Below are 16,474 nucleotides of genomic sequence, written 5' to 3'. Positions count from 1 at the left end.
CTATGCAGCTTTCTTTTAGAAAGCATTTGTATGGAATATCTTTTTCTGTTTACTGTTTCCATTTGTTTACCAACCTGTCTCCTCATATTTTAGATATGCCTCTTATAAATAGCATTTAGTTGAAGTGTTTTAGTCCAGATAAACAATCTTTGTCTTTTGACTGTAATATTTATTCCATTTATATTTAAGATAACTGGCTGATATATATTTGAATTTAAACCTATATTTTATCCTGGGCTTTCTATTTGTCCTACTTGTTCTCTGTTTCTTTTTTTTTCCTTTCATTGACTGAGTGTTTACGATCTTCATTTTTTTCCCTCCAATAGCTTGGATATTGTATTACTTTCCTATTGCTGTTGTAACAAATTACCACAAACTTACTGGCTTTAAATAAACTTACAATCTTACAGTTCTGGAAGTCTGAAGTCTGAAATGGGTTTCACTGAGCTAAAATCAAGGTGTTGGCAGGGCTGCATTACTTCTGGAGGCTCTATGGGAAATTCCATTCCTTTGCCTTTTCCAGTTTCTAGAAGAAACGTGCATTCCTTGGCTCATGGCCCCTTCCTCCACTTCAAAGCCAACAGGACAGCAACTTCCAGTCTCTCTGACCCCTGCTACCATTGTTACATCTTCTCTAACTCTGAATCTCCTACGATCTCTCTTTCATTTATAAAGACTCTTGTAATTACATTAGGCCAACCTGGATACTCCAGAATCCAAGATAATCTCTCCATCTCAAAATCCTAAATCACATCTGCAAAGTCACTTTTTCCATGCGAGGTAACATTCACAGGTTCTGGGAATTAGGACATGGTAATCTTTGTGAGGCCATTATTCTGTATACTATAAATTTTATACACTCAATTTCCTTTTCTTTAGTCACTCTGGTTGTTTTAATACACACACTTAACATGTCAAAGTCTAAAGTTAGTCCTTTTATATTCTCCTGTTGCATAGTAAAAGGACTATTAAAGACTTTTTAGCTCCTTTACATGCCAACCCATGTGTGACTTAGGCATGATGTCATCATTGCACATATTTTGATTCTATCTTGTTAAAACCCCACAAAACATTATTATTCTTTTGTAAAGTTAGTGTTCATTTGTATTTACATATTTCACCAATTACTTTCCACTTCATTCCTTCTTACATTCCTTCCATTTCATTCTTTCTTGCATCGCCAACTATTCATGTACAATCACATTCTTTTTGCTAATATCCTTTATGATTTACTTTAGTGAAGGTATGTTGATAGAAAACCCTCTGTTGTTGCTGATCTGAAAATGTCCCTGATTTTTATATTTTTTTGTGAAAAATATCAATAATATACAAAAATATAGCAAATATAAAATAAATCCACATGGACATATTATCTAGCTTTAATTATTATCAACTCATAGTCAAACTTTTTTTCCACAATATCCTACTTCCAGAAATTTTGAAAAAAATATCAAGATATAATTTTATCTGTAAATATTTCAGTATGTATCTCTAATATTTCAGTATGTATCTCTAAAAGACAATATTGAAGAACATCTAATACCAAATAGAACTTTATATTTATGTTTATATTTATATTGTATATCTCTTTTTTAATGCAACTACAGTACCATCACACTTTCAGAAAAATCTATAATTTCCTCATATTAGTACTCACATTTCCCCAATTTTCCTATAATTTTTTATAGCTTATTTGAGTGAAATAGGTTTAAATGTTTCTTAAATCTCCTTTAATCTACAAGTTTCCTTGTAAGTATTCTGATGCTGAAACCAGGTCTCTTACCCAATAGAACTTATCATAATAGGATTTTGCTGATTGCATTCCCATGGTGTCATTCAGCAAATCTCTGCCTATTTTTCTGTAAAATTACAATTCAGTCTATAACTTAATACAGATTTTTAGGTTTGACTTTTTATTTTTAGCAAGACTACTCCATAGGTTATAGGTACATAATGTTCAGCTTTTATTTTTTAACAGTGTTAGCAACCATTGATCATCACCCTGTATTACTCTCATTCTTAAAGATATTTCCTCTGGTTATGAATTCTAAATTATAAGCTATTTTCTTCAGGACAAAAATATCTTATTCTATTGTCTTCTGTCCCACCATTGGTATACAGAAGTCAGCTGCCAGCATAACCACTGTTCTTTTGAAAAAAAAAAAAAAAAAAACTTTTGTCTAGGCCCTAAAGTAATGTTAAGATTTTTCTCTTTGCCTTTGGTTTTCTTCATTTCACTGTGATGTTTCTAAGTATGTACTTTTTCTTGCTTGAAATTCATTGAGATTCTTGAATATATGGATTGGTGTCTTTCCTCAGTACTGAAAAATTCTCATTCATTATCTTTTTGCCCATTTCTTTTTCTTTTCTTGCAGAAATTCTAATTTATTAGACTTTCTCACTGTAATTCCTCACTCTGATCACTCTAATTTCCATGTCTCTTCACCTCTTTTATATTTTCCATTTCTGTCTCTTTGAGCTATATTCTGAATGATTTATTCTATCTTCCAGTTCATTCAATCTCTTTGTGGAGTACATCTAATTTCCTAATTAGTAGTTAAGCTGAAAGACGAGTTTTGAGTTTTTATTACTGCATTTTTCCTTAGTAGAAATTACATTTAGTTCTTTTTTCAACCTGCTGTGTAGCTCTGTCACTTTTTAGACTCCTGATTCCTGAACATATCTTTAAATCTGTCTTTTATTTACTTAAACTCAGCCCAGTATAGTTATCTTAATGATGTATGACCGTTTTTTCAAGCTTTTGTAGGTTTATTTCAAGTTCCTATCATTCTGCCAATTCTTGCTCAGGATGTCCTACTTCTTTGTACAGTTGGTTATCTTTGACAGTGAATTATTCATTGACCATGAAACTTTACTGGTAGAACTTTTTAAGCTAAAAATGAAAGCATACTCCAGAGAATATCTGCATTTGTTTACCAGACCATTTTCAATTCATGCGTTGACAAATAACCCAATTCTAAAATGGACAAAGAAATTAAGACATTCCTGCAAAGAAGACAGACAAATCGCCAATAAACACATTAAGAAGCGCTCAATGCCACTGATCATTAGGAAAATGCAAATCAAAACCATAATGAGATACCACTTCACACACACTAATCAAAAAGACAGACAAAAAATAAGTGTTGGTGTGGCTGTAGAGAAACTGGAACCCTCATAAATTGCTTATGAGAATATAAAATGGTGCAGCTGTTTTGGAAAACACTTTGGCAATTCCTCAAACACTCCACACAGAGTTACCATACGACACAGGAATTCCAATCCTAGGTAAATATACCTATGAGCATAGAAAACATATTTCCACACAAATAAGTTTTACACAGATGTTCACAGCAGCAGTATTCATGATAGCCAAAAAGTAGAAACAATCCAAATGTCCATCAATTGATGAATGAGAAAACAAAATGTGGTATACAGCCATATGATGGAATACTATTCAACCATAAAAACAAATGAAGTACTGATTCACACTACAACACAGATAAATCTTGAAAACATTATGCTAAGAAAGAAGTGAGACATAAAAGACCACATATTGTGTGATTCCATTCACATGAAATGTCCAGAATAGGCAAATCCATAGAAATGGAAAACAGATTAGTGGTTGCCAGTGACTGAGAAGGAAAAGGCAAATGAGGAATGGCTGCTAATGGGTACAAGGTTTTTTTGGGAGGGTGACAAGAGTGTTCTAGAATTATATAGTGATAGTTGCACAGCTTCATGAATGTACAAAAAAAACCACACTGAATTGTACACTTTAAAGGGGTGAATTTTATGGTATGTTAGTATCTCAAAAAAGAAATGATTTTTAAAATTTACATCTTGAAATATTTTTAGACCACCAAGGTAATATAAAACTTCCCCCCATGGTCTGTTTGGTGGTCACAACTTCCCAAGGACAGGCTTTTTTTCCTTTCTTGTTTTACCTGGCATCAAGACAACTTTCCTTGCACTCCCTTCAAGGAGGTAGAGTGAGGTTTTCGCCCTTTTCGTGACATCACAGCCCTTTGTGGTCCCAGAATTAGTCTCTTAGCCTACGTTGAATGAGCCCCTGGGCTGACTTCCAACTATCCCTGGTGACATGCAAATCTACCAAGTTCCTATTCAAATGCATCAAGTTTCCCCGGTTTAACAAATGCCCTCAGGGCAAATAAGACTTAAAGCCTCCTTTAGTCTCTCATAGGTTCAGCTTTCTCTTAGATTTTGGCATGTTAATTCCTATCTTTTGAATTGTTTTTTTAAATACAGCATTCTTAGCTGTTTTCAGCTAAGGTTGTCCAATACCTCAACTGACACTGTTCCCAAAATGCAAATCCTATATTTACTTTTCAAGTTAAAATTAATTCTAGTGAGTTAGGAAAGGATTTGCAGCCTGATATAGTCTACATTAGAGTAGCTTCAGTATTATTTATGACTTCAGGTGATTATAGTAGATATTTAAGAATTAAATAACACATTTTATTACTTTTTAAAAAGGAAAAATTAAACAATTTGAGGAGCAGTCTAATTTAAAAGAAGCATGGGTGGATAACTTGTTCTCTCAAGTATCAAGGTTCTTTAAACAGCTAAAGTAAATAAGACTGTGGTAAGGATACACAAACAGATCTGTTTTAGAAAGAGTAGCTTGGAAACAACCACACATATATGGAAACTTGATGTATGATACTTGTAGATCACTGAAATGAAAAACATAATATTCAGTTCTATAATGCTGGGAAAAACTGATTAGCCATACGGGAAAAAAAGAAACTGGACCCCCACTTCACACCACACAAAAATCAGTTATACACGGATTAAGGACACAAATATGAAAGGCAACTTTCTTAATAGATTTTCTTTTTTAGAGTAGTTTTAGAATCACAGTAAAATTGAGAAGGTACAGAGATTTCCCATATACCCCCCCTGCTTTTAGTAGAAAATAACAGACTGTATTTTTATAATCACAGGGAAGGTAAAGATTTGTTAAACAAGATGCCAAAAGCACAAACCATAAAAGAAAAAGTTGACGGAGTCAACTATAAAATGTGTTAATCAAAAGACACTATAAAGAAAGTAAAAGACAGGCTGCTCACTTGGAGAAAAAGAAATGTGTCACGTGCATAACTGACAAGGGGTTCACATCCAGAATATATAAAGAGCTTCTATTACTGAAATCCATTTTTTAGACCGAATGAATGGCTCATGCCTGTAATCCCAGCACTTTGGGAGACTGAGGCAGGTGGATCACCTGAGGTCATGAGTTCGAGACCAGTCTGGCCAACATGGTAAAAACCTGTCTCTACTAAAAATACAAAAAAATTAGCCGGGCGTGGTGGCGGGCGCCTGTAGTCCCAGCCACTCGGAGCGGCTGAGGCAGGAGAATGGCGTGAACCCGGGAGGCGGAGCTTGCAGTGAGCCCAGATTGCGCCACTGCACTCCAGCCTGGGCGACAGAGCGAGACTCCGTCTCAAAAAAAAAAAAAAAAAAAAAAGGCAAAAGTCATAAACACCCACAGAACATAAACAATGAAAGGTTCAACATCATCAGTAATTAAGGAAATTTAAATTAAACCCCCAATGCGATACCATTTCTCACTCACCCGATTGTCAAAAAGAAAAAAAATTCAGGTAATTACGAATGTAGAAATGTCTTACATGTTGCTGAAAAAGGGAACAAAGTGAACACTTACATCCCGCTTGTGAGGCTATAAACTGGTACAGCCACTTTATAAAACAATCCGGTGTTTTCCAGCAAAACTGAAGGTTTTTAAAATCATGAACACAAAGAGACATGAGTTTGAAGGGTCACTTAAAAACAGATTTTAATGGAAAAAAGTAAAAATTAAATGTAAAAGCAAAAAAATAAAAAAAAGACTGAAAACATCCTAAATATCCATCCACAGGATAACGGATAAAGAATGGTAAAGTCACACAATGAAATTATGCGCGGCATTAAAAAGTGAACAAACTATAACACATCAGCATGAAGGAATCTCACAGAATGTGCAAAAGCAAAGCCATAGGAATCACATAGTAGAATATCATTTATACAGAGTTCCAAAGTAGACTAAACAACACAGTGTTTGGAATGCATAGACATGTGGTAAAACCATATAGAGAATCAAGGAGAGTGGAAAGAAAAAGATATAATCAGGGAGAATACACAGGTTGGCCTCAAAAAATGTTGGTTATGTATCATTTCTTGAGCAATACATAGGCATGGGGGTATTTATTTTATTTGTGTTCTCTGAATCTGCAGATGTGTCAAAAGTACTATTTTGCACATATGAAATAATTTCTTATTCAAGAAGTAAATAAATACATGGTTGTGGTACAAAACATTAAAAATTCAGGAAACTATATGAATAAAATAAAAATTATCCATAATTATATTACCCTGAAATAACTATAGTATTTGAAGGAGGTAAATATACTTAAATGATGTGCCTTTCTTCTACTCTTTATTTTTATTTAATCTGTTTTAAAGCTTTATTGAGGTATAATTTACCCACAATAAATTTCACATATTTAAAATATATAATTAAATGAGTGACATATATACATATAAATACATACACACACATTGGTGGAAGCATCATTTCATGAAGAAAATGAATATATCCATCATCCCCTAAAGTTTCCTCATACCCCTTTTGGATCCATCCCTCCTTACTTTCTCTTTCCCCTACCCCCAAGTAACCACTGATGTGTTTTTCCATCACATTAGTTTGCATTTTCTAGAATTTTATTGGATATATGTTTGGGCATAGCTTATGCATATGTTTTACTTTCGTAGACAATGCCAAAAAGTTTTCCAAAGTGACTACACCAATTTACACTTCCACCAGCAGATTATGAGACTTCCAGTTGCTCCACATCCTAATCAACACTTGGTTGCCAGCCTTTTCCATTTTAACTATTCTTTTCATATTCCTAAGGAAAATACTCATAAAATGATTTGTCTGAACTCTTGAGCAACAAAAAAAATCAAACTTTCAACGAAGACTGAAGTGAAACTCATTATACAGAAAGTTTAATCTAAGAGCTTTTTCCCCTGAATGTATAATAATAATTGAAGCAAAGGCCCTAAATGATGTATGCCTCCAGATTCTGATTTAGTCCCAACACCTGATTTCTACATAAGATTTTTAGAAGAACCATTGGGACATACATAAAAGAACCGCATAACTTAAAAGCAAGTTGGGAACATCAACATGCTGGAACTAAGGTAAAATAGAGTTCACACAGTTTATATGCGTGACTTAAACACCTATAACACCTGAACCCAATACACCAAACAAAATACCACTAAAATTGTGTTCATAATTTGGATGGGGCGGGGCATAACTACTTTACCACGAATAGTTCTTTTCAATATGCTCAGCTTCTTGCTCTCAGCTTCTGCTACTTAACCACGAGAGGAACAATGTTATGAAATGATGCACTTCATTTTTAAAATTCGTAATTATTATGGATAACACAAAGGTAATCTATCATCCTTATTTGTCTCTTTTTTCTTTTCTTTTCTTTTCTTTTTTTAATCATCTCCCTAATCAATGGATCGCCTCTCCTTCTAACCTTTGTTTCTCAAAATACGGATTCTAAACTCACATTTACTTGTGAGTGCAGAATCACTATTCTCTCCTCAGATTCATTCAAACTTGGCTTCTACCCTTATACTGTACTTAAATTGTGTCTGCTGAGGTTAAAGCACCCCTCCTAACTTCCAAAGCCAATAGGCACGTAATCAGTTCTTGACCCCCAGATAGACTTCTCTCCTTGTTAAAACTCTCCTCTCCTGGCTTCTATGAGACCACTGCCTCCTAGATTTCCTCCTTTCCTGATGCTCTTCCTCAGACTCCTTGGCTGTCTCTACCCATCGCTTAATGCTGGTGTTCCTCATCCTTGGTCTTGCCCTCTTCTTACACTATACTTACTTGAATGATTTCTTACACCCTTACAGGATTAACTACCACAAATCCACTGTGCTTCCAACATTTGTAAGTCTGATCTTGACTTCAGAAAACCTGATACCAATATATCTATCGGTATATATCCACTAGACAGCTATGCCAGATGTCCCGCCAGAATCTCAAACTCATTTTCTCTCCACCTGAATCAATTTCTCAATATTAGTTTTATTCGTGAATGCACAATTATAATTCAAATGAAGTCAATAAAATACAAGATATACTTAAATTTTTCATGAAGGGTTAAAGAATAAATTTGTATTATGGTCTCTTCCTCAGTTATGAAGGTAACTCATATTCATTAGCAAAAACTACAAAATACAAAAGAGATGATAAAAAGCAAATATCCCAGCTCTCAAAGGCAAGCAACATTATCCTCTCCTTCCAGAAAAAGCAATTTTTAACCATGCTGAAGTTACACATCAAAATATGAAACTGGTAAATAGGATTTTGTTGTTGTTGCTAATTCTCAATATTTTCCAGGCTATGTTTTACAATATTAATCAGGGAAAACAAATTTCTATTAACTGCCTACCTAAAGGGAGAACTAGAATAATATTTTAATTACAAAGGCAATCCTTTTATATGCTGTATTTTAAGTGTTCTAAAGAAATCAATGCTTTTGGCTTGGCATCTATTGGCATCTATCTTGTCTATACCCAGGCGTCTATCGGTGTGCACTATAGCCCACAGTTCATCCACAGTATCTTCCTCTAAAGAAAACCAAAGCAAAGGAAAACCTGGAAGAAATAGAAGTCAAATCTAAAACCTAGCTGGGTAGATTGTGGTTTGCAAACACCACAGTAAAGTGACACTTTTAACACCCTTTCGCCACTTCACAAAGTTTCAGAAACATCACAGGTAAAAACCCTCTGCGAAGCTCTTCTCATCAGACCCCGCCAGGGAAAGTTAATTCGCTTCTCTTTCCCCAAAGCCCAGAGCCCACGTGGACGCGCCGTCGAAAGCCCGAGCACGGAGCAGGGAGCCGGGAGCGCGGCCATCCCCGCCTGGGCTGGGGTCTCCACCGTCCCCGGTCACGGGTCCCCCTAGGCAGAGCCGCCCACTTAGACAGCGAGGACCCAGCCTCGCCCCGTCGCCCACCCCGGTGCCCTCCAGACCACCGCGCTTGCAGCTGTCGCGGGGCCTAAAGCTCCCTCAGGCCTCCGCGACACAGGCGTCGCTGAGGAGACGTGGGAACAGCCCCTGGGCCCCACCACGGCCCCATTTTAGAGAAAGTTAAAGACAAAAGAGACAGAACGGACGCTCACCGCCAGCCCGCAAGGCGGGGCCGCCCCGACAGGCGCCCCCCACAGCCCTGAGCGAGCTGCCAGCTGGGAGAAGCGCACCTGAGCCACGCCGCGCCTTTCCCCGCCCGGGTCCCGCCGCCCTCCTCGGGGTCTCCACGTCCCACGCCCGCGCTCAAGCGGCGCCGCGCGGCCGCGGCCGGTTACCTGCTGGAGGCAGTGGGCGTTCTCCTACCGCCGCCCGCGGGAACTGTGACTCCTGTCACCTCGCGCGACCGCGCCTCGAGGTCCCGCCCTTCCCAGGGCCTCCCCTACCCTGTCACTTACCCCCTCCCCTCCACTTTCCTCCCCATACCCACTCCCACACCACTCACCAGGGCCGCCCCGCCCCTCAGGACGAGCGCTAAGGGGCGAGGCAGGGCGGGGCAGAGCGGGGAGTGGAGTGGCGCAGAGGGGCTGGGCGCCGAGGGGCGGGGCCTCCCGCGTACCTGAGCCGCGCTGCGCCTGCGTCCTCCGCGACTCCGCGCTTGGCAGCCCCTTCCTGGAAAGGTGTAAAATGCCGCCAGGTGTGGGGTGTGTTGTGGGAGAAGAAGGGAGACAAGCGGTAGGAGGGGGATAGAGGGGAAGCTATTGGCCTGAGGAAACTTCTCTGACTTGGGGAGGCAGGAGCACTTGCTGGCGGGAGATGTTTATGCACACTTTACTTAGAAGCGGAGTAGTCATGTTGTTACTTGACTTTTAGAGTTTTTATAAAAAGTCTAATTTATAAAGTTTTTGGGGATCAGCCCTGCTCTCTTCGCTTTTGTTGCTTTCTATCTGCTACTGCCTTGCCATCAATGGGTGTCTTGGAAAGAATATTAAATGTATCCACCACAGCACCTCACACCCCCGATTCTATGAGGGATCCCCTCTAAACCCTGGCAAAGCGGGGGCCTGGCCCTTTTCTCTGGGCTTCCTTGGTGGAAAACTCAACACTGCTTGGAAATGAGTTTCCTAGACTGTCTGATGAAGAATGGCTTAGCATTTTTTGTTTGTTTTGTTTTGACAGAGGGTCTGTCGCCCAGGCTGGAGTGCAGTGGCGCGCTCATGGCTCAGTGCAGCCTCGACCTTCAGGGCTGAAGTGATCCTCCCACCTCAGCCCCTCCCCCAAGTAGCTGGGAATACAGGCGCAAGCCAGCATGCCAGGCTAATTTTTTAATTTTTTGTAGAGATGAGGTCTTATTATGTGGCCTAGGCTAGTCTTGAACTCCTGGACTCACGTGATCCTCCCACCTCTGCCTCCCAAAGTGCTCCACCTCCCAAAGTGCTGGGATTACAAGCATTGAGCCACGGTGCCGGCCTGGGTGGTGGGACTGTAAAATTGAAAGAAAGGTTCATAGTTTCCTTCCTGGAGAGCAGTCTTTCCCAGAGTGAGTTCTGTCCATCTCAAGGTCCTAGAGATGCTAGAGTGGGAGTAGGGGTAGATACCAGATCACATTAATCTGGGGGAGAGAGACACAAAATACTTGTTTTCCTTGAGATTCACAATGCATACTAGCATTTTACAGGCGTAAGAACCATGTTTTACTTTCTTTGATCCTGCATCTCCCAAATGTGTTTGACCATAGAACTCTTTTCTTGAGAAATGCCTATTTCCAATCTTGGGCATTAGTGTTTCAGCAAACACTTTGGAACCCACTGCTTTCAAGTCCTAGTACGTTCACATTTAATAATGTATCACCAATGTTTGCAAAGTTCTGCACTGTTCACACAAAACTTTCATGAGTCATCTCATTTAATCCTGGAAATTGCAGTGTAGCTGTTATTATCTTCATTTTGCAGTTGAAAATATTTAAAGGTCAGACAACCAGTTAGTGGTTGCCCAAACATACAGTCAAGATTTGAATCTGAACTTTGAACTCCAAGGCGTTTTAGACTAATATTCATTCTGTCTCTCTCTCATTTGTTCGTTTTTTTTTTTTTTTTTGGACAGGCTTTCATTGTTGCCCAGACTGGATTGCAATGGCACAATCATAGCTCACTGCTGTCTCAAACTCCTGGGCTCCAGCCATCCTCCCACCTCAGCTTCCCAAGTGTGCTGGGACTACAGGCACATGCCACCATGCCTGGCTAAATTTTTAAATTTTTTTATAGAGATAGGGTCATGCTTTGCTGTTCAGGCTGGGCTGAAACTCCTGGCTTCAAGCAATCCTCATGCCTCAGCCTCCCAAAGTGCTGGAATTACAGGCATAAGCCATGGTGCCCAGCTTCCCTTGATACCTAAGGAGAGCACATCCTTGGTTAGAAATCACTAGATTCATGTGTTAGTTGAATCTTCTCAAGGGCAAGACCATAACTTTACCTATATTTTACTTCCTTGCAGCAGCTGACTTAGTGCAGGACACAAAAGTGTCATTGAAATGTGCTGAATAAACGAAGGAGGAATGAATGCTCAATAACTACTAATTGAAGTGAGCTGATGCTTGGTTCCTTAAACGAACAACTTTAACAAACTCTTCGCTGATGCAGAAGTACCAAGAGCAGGAGCTCCCCTAATTGTTCCTAGTTTTCTTCCCTAGTCCATCTTAAAACATTTTCCTAGAAGAATCCTCTCTATTGACAGATACAGTCTTGTAAAATCATGAAGCCAATTCCTTTGTTTTCCTTGAAATGGGCCTCCTTCCTGTTCTATCTGAGGCAAGGCTACATGAATGGAGGATATTGTACACCTTTCTTCGTACTCTTATTTCTAATCTCTTCCCACAAAAGGATCGTCCTCAAAATACTATGAACGGGTTTTTGTTTGTTTTTTAATTTAGCAATTTTATATTATTTGAGGCCGATCTAAGGAGAAAAATAGACTGGTCGATATGGATAACGTGGCTGCTTAGATATTACTGTGTGTATCAGTTCGTTCATTTGATAGAGACAAACCACATAATTCCTACTCTAAACCCCTATTCATTCTTTATTTAATGCAGTTTAGAAGTGCTTTGTGACTCAGCCCAAGCCTACCTCTCCAGCCTTATCTCCCAGTATTTCCATCACACCTTTTTGACCTACTGAAGGAATTGCAGTTCCATAAACTGTCGATTTTGCACACACCATTCCCTCTACCTTTCTTACAGGTATCAACTAGCAAACTCATGTTCATCCAACCCAAATACTACCTCTTCTAAGCAATGAAACCCCACAACACCCATTCCTGACTCAATTAGGTGCCATTTCCCAGCATAACCACCACAATCCATCTATATCTCTATCATGGTGCCTACATCATAGCTGTGATTACTGGCTTCTTTTCCCACTTCCCTCTAGATGCATTCCAAGTGAGTTACCAATGGGCAGGAATGATGACTTCCACCTCTATTTCCTGAGCACGCAGCATAGCACTTGACATAGAAGGCACTCAACAGGTTGTTAAATAAATGAAAACGTAGCTTTCAAAGAGTATAAATTCCTAGAGTGCTTGTGAAATAATTTTACAAAACGGTCATGAATACTTTGGGGGTACCAGACAGATTTTTGCTTCTCTCAAAATTATTTCCTTCCCATTTTCTGCCTTAGAACATAACTGCAGAAGCCTATACATATTCATTCATTTCATGTATTTGTTCAAAAAACATTTCTGAGTGCCTACCATATAACAGGTGCAGTCCTAGGCACTTGCTTCAGAGAGAAAGTGACATTTCAAAAGTGTCATGGATGCTCACCAAACCTCAATTCCTCTCCCTGGGCATGAAGCTAAAATGCTTTGCCTAGCCACTCCCCTTGTATCTAGGTAAGGTCATGTGGCCAGTTCTGACCAATGGAATTTGAGCAGAAATAGAGTTTCACTTCTGCATCTAGGCAACTAAGAACAGGTGAGCCTTCACCCCACTCTCTCCCTCTTTCCAGTCCATGACAACCTTGGACTAAACCATGCTAACCATTGCTAAAGCTCACCATATGGCAAGATGGGAGAAATGTCTGTGTCCTTGATTGGCTTCATGGAACAAAGCTCTCCCCACTGCCCACTAACTTTGATTGGATGGTGATGTGAGTGAAAAATATACTTTATTGTGTTAAACCACTAATATTTGGTTTTTTTTCTAACACCTGGGTTTACTTACTCTGATAGGCACCATCATGAATGATGACATATAGATTACATTAAACATACCAAAAAATGTTTCTCATGCTGTAGGCATTCTATGGGAGACATAGAACATGAAAATTTATCAAAGAGCATGTTAAGGTCATAGAAAATTTAAGTTTATCCCAAGTAGATAAAGAAAAAACTTTACGGATACATAGCTTTCTGTCTCTCAGATGGCTACCTTATCAGAATGCTGACATCTTGACCTGAAAACAAGCACAGAGTCACCATCATGCCTTCTTCATCATCTTTATCTGCACTTCTCTGTCTCTTTCATGCACTTTGAAGGGTTTCCCTGAGTGGGCTTCAGGAGATCCAGTGTTACTCAAAGTCTAGTATATATTCAGGAGAAGAGAGAAATAAAAAGGCTAGGCTCCAAAGGGTCTTGAATATCTTACTAAGGAATTTGCCCATTAATCCACAGGATACATAGTTGAATAAGCTAGGAACTATTTGTAGTGAGATGAGTTGCTTTTTTCTTTTTTATTTCCCTCCCTCATCATCTTCTTACCTGGATAACTGCTATCCACTAAACTAAGGTAACAATGGGATAATGGCTGGTCACAGATGCTCCACCAAGATAACTAATCATGAGAGTCTCATTTCTCAGTGCCCTCCCACAAAGCCCTTCCTCAAAACACCCATCTGCCTCCTCCAAACCCCACTAATCAATGACACTTCATAGCACTAAAAGGCTGACACAGTTGTATTAGAGGCGTAAATGAAAAATATTCAGCACCTAGAGCAGGAGGCAATAGCACCAGTGGGGTCAAAGGAAATCTGTGAAGGAGGAAACAAAGAGAGAATCCAAAACAAAAGAAGGTTTTCCACCAACCACATGATCAACTCACCCAGGCTGAGTAGCTGGTCCAAAGAGGATGAGAGCACATGAAACTGCTCAGCATTCAAGAACAAAGGCTCCCAGACTCACAGAGAAACATCTAAACCCCTACTTCTGTGACCTCTCTATGGACTGGAAGAAATGACTCAAACCTGAAGCAAATGACCCTGCATTCTTCTGGAACCACATCAGCTTGCTTAAGTTGGAACTCCATTTCCCCAAATTTATTTCCCTATATGGTTCCAAGTTTGGTTGGCCAAAAAGAAGAATTGAGGCAAGATTTGGAAGGTGAAAGTGGAGCAGAGCCACTCCCTCTGAAGATCCTCATGACTACACGTGGTAGCAGACACACACAGAGATTCTGGCAGGTTCTGGCTCATCCTCCTCCTCATGTCTAGCTCTTCTTCCCAACTCTAGTCCCTGCTGGCCAGAGGACCCAAGATGACTCCAGAGCTTGGTGGGAGACCTCCAGAAGTGGCAGCTATGTATGGACTTTTCCACAGCCTCCCTCCTGGGTACCACTCCAGCAGTTAGACATGTGCGGCTTCCTAGAATCATTGCAAGTTCTGGCCTTACAAGTCCACCTGTACAGGGCTTCAGGATGGCTGGCTAGTGACTTTTCTCTAACCCTTCAATTCCACTTTCAGACCTTTACTTCACCAGTTTCTCACATAATTCTGCAAGAGATTAGTCCCATTATCGGTAAGATTCTAGTGGTTCTGCTTCCCTGATTAAACCCCATCATTCATCTTCTTGGCTACCTAGCAATAAGAATATGTGGATTGTACCACCCTTCCCTTCCACCTTTTTTTTTTTTTTTTTTTTTTTTGAGACAGGGTCTGGAGTGCAGTGGCACGATCATGGCTCACTCCAGCCTCCACCTCCCAGGCTCAGCTGGTCCTCCCATCCCAGCCTCCTGAGTAGCTGGGAATATAGGCATGCCAATACACCCAGCTAATTTTTTGTATTTTTTTGTAGAGACAGGGTTTTACCATGTTGCCCAAAGACAAGGTTTCACCATGTTGCCCAGGCTGGTCTCAAACTCCTGGGTTCAAGCCATCTGCCCACCTCGGCCTCTCAAAATGCTGAGATTACAGGCATGAGCCTCCACACCCGACCTCCTTCCCCTACACTATTAAAGGCCAAGTGCTGAAGTTATTTATATTTAGGAACTACAGAAATTTGGGTAAAAATTATGCCCTGATAGTTGTCTGCCCATGAGAGGGTGACTGGTTGCCCACTGCCTTCACACTGAATTTACATAATAGAAGAACTGACTTTCAGCTTTTTGAGCTTAGAAACTTGTTCCTTTTCTCTTTTAGCATACTGAGTAAATCTCTCTTGAAGAAGGAAGTTTGGGCAGGCTCACCAGAAGTAGACAATAGGATGTCTGTCTATTAATACAGAATGAGAAATAGGATTGTTGCAAGGCCCAAATGTGTATCTGCCAAAACACTGCCCTGAAGAAATAGCTATCCAGGAAGCTAAATGATAACCAAATGGTTGCCTGACCAGGGAAATGGAATGAAAATTAGGAGAGTCGGGAGGAATATTGAGCATTAGCATTGAGTTATGATAGCTACCATCAATACCACAGAAGGGACTAACCTGTCACGGTTGCAGATAAGCTATGTGGTTCCACTTACTGGAGCCACAGTCCTAGTCATACTCCTTCTTCTTAGTATGTTACAGTACTGGCCCCAGGACTTCACTGTGCACTGTATCCATGCCCTTTGCTACGACTTTGAAGTTCCTTCTACTGAAGGAGTGGAGTATATTTCCCTACCCGTTGATTTTGGGTTCAGCCACGTGACTTGCTTTGGTCAACACAATGAAATGGAAGTAATCGTGCTCAGTTCTGCGCTTAGGCCTTAAGAGACTTCATGTGTTTCTGCTTGCCTTCTTGCACTTCTGCCAATGCTAGAAGACTTCCCTGGGCCAGCCAGCTGCTCCAAGGTGGGTAAGACGCTCTAAAGCAGAGTCATGCCAGGTAAACCCAGCTTAGAACAGCTAATCCCCAGCTGCCCAGCAAGCATGAGAAATAAAAGATGATTTTTTTTTTGTACCCTGGCATTTTGTGAATATTTGTTACACAGAAATAGTTACCTGACATGTCCTCCCACCATGATTTTCTGGAATGAAGAATGTCTAACCCCATCGTGGCCCCAGAGTTCCAGACCAGTGTGCCCAGGAGTCCCCTCTCAAGTCACTAGGCAGCACCAGTTTAGCCAATAGTAAGTTAGAGGATTCAGTTTCTCACCCTCAATACAATTCACTTGAAATTTTCTGTCCTTTGGGTTAGA

General features: G+C 40.0%; 1 protein-coding gene across 4 annotated transcripts in view; it reads right to left on the bottom strand.

The window, feature by feature from the left end:
- The window catches only part of TC2N (tandem C2 domains, nuclear), an 84,630-nt gene that overhangs the window by 46,225 nt on the left and 21,931 nt on the right, over positions 1-16,474 (bottom strand). For 2 of the 4 annotated variants that reach the window (XM_003260886.4, XM_003260887.4), the window contains exon 1: positions 9,421-9,504. The exons of 1 other annotated variant lie outside the window; for it this stretch is intronic. The gene's annotated coding sequence lies outside the window, so the exon portion shown is untranslated. Of the gene's footprint in view, positions 1-9,237; positions 9,505-16,474 lie in introns of those variants that run through there. One more of the 4 variants, XM_003260888.3, reaches the window with a different exon arrangement.

This window comes from Nomascus leucogenys, chromosome 22a, assembly GCF_006542625.1.
Source record: "Nomascus leucogenys isolate Asia chromosome 22a, Asia_NLE_v1, whole genome shotgun sequence".
Taxonomy (NCBI): Eukaryota; Metazoa; Chordata; class Mammalia; order Primates; family Hylobatidae; genus Nomascus; species Nomascus leucogenys.
The sequence above is the reverse complement of the archived record's forward strand: the minus strand, read 5'-3'. Positions and strand labels throughout refer to the sequence as shown.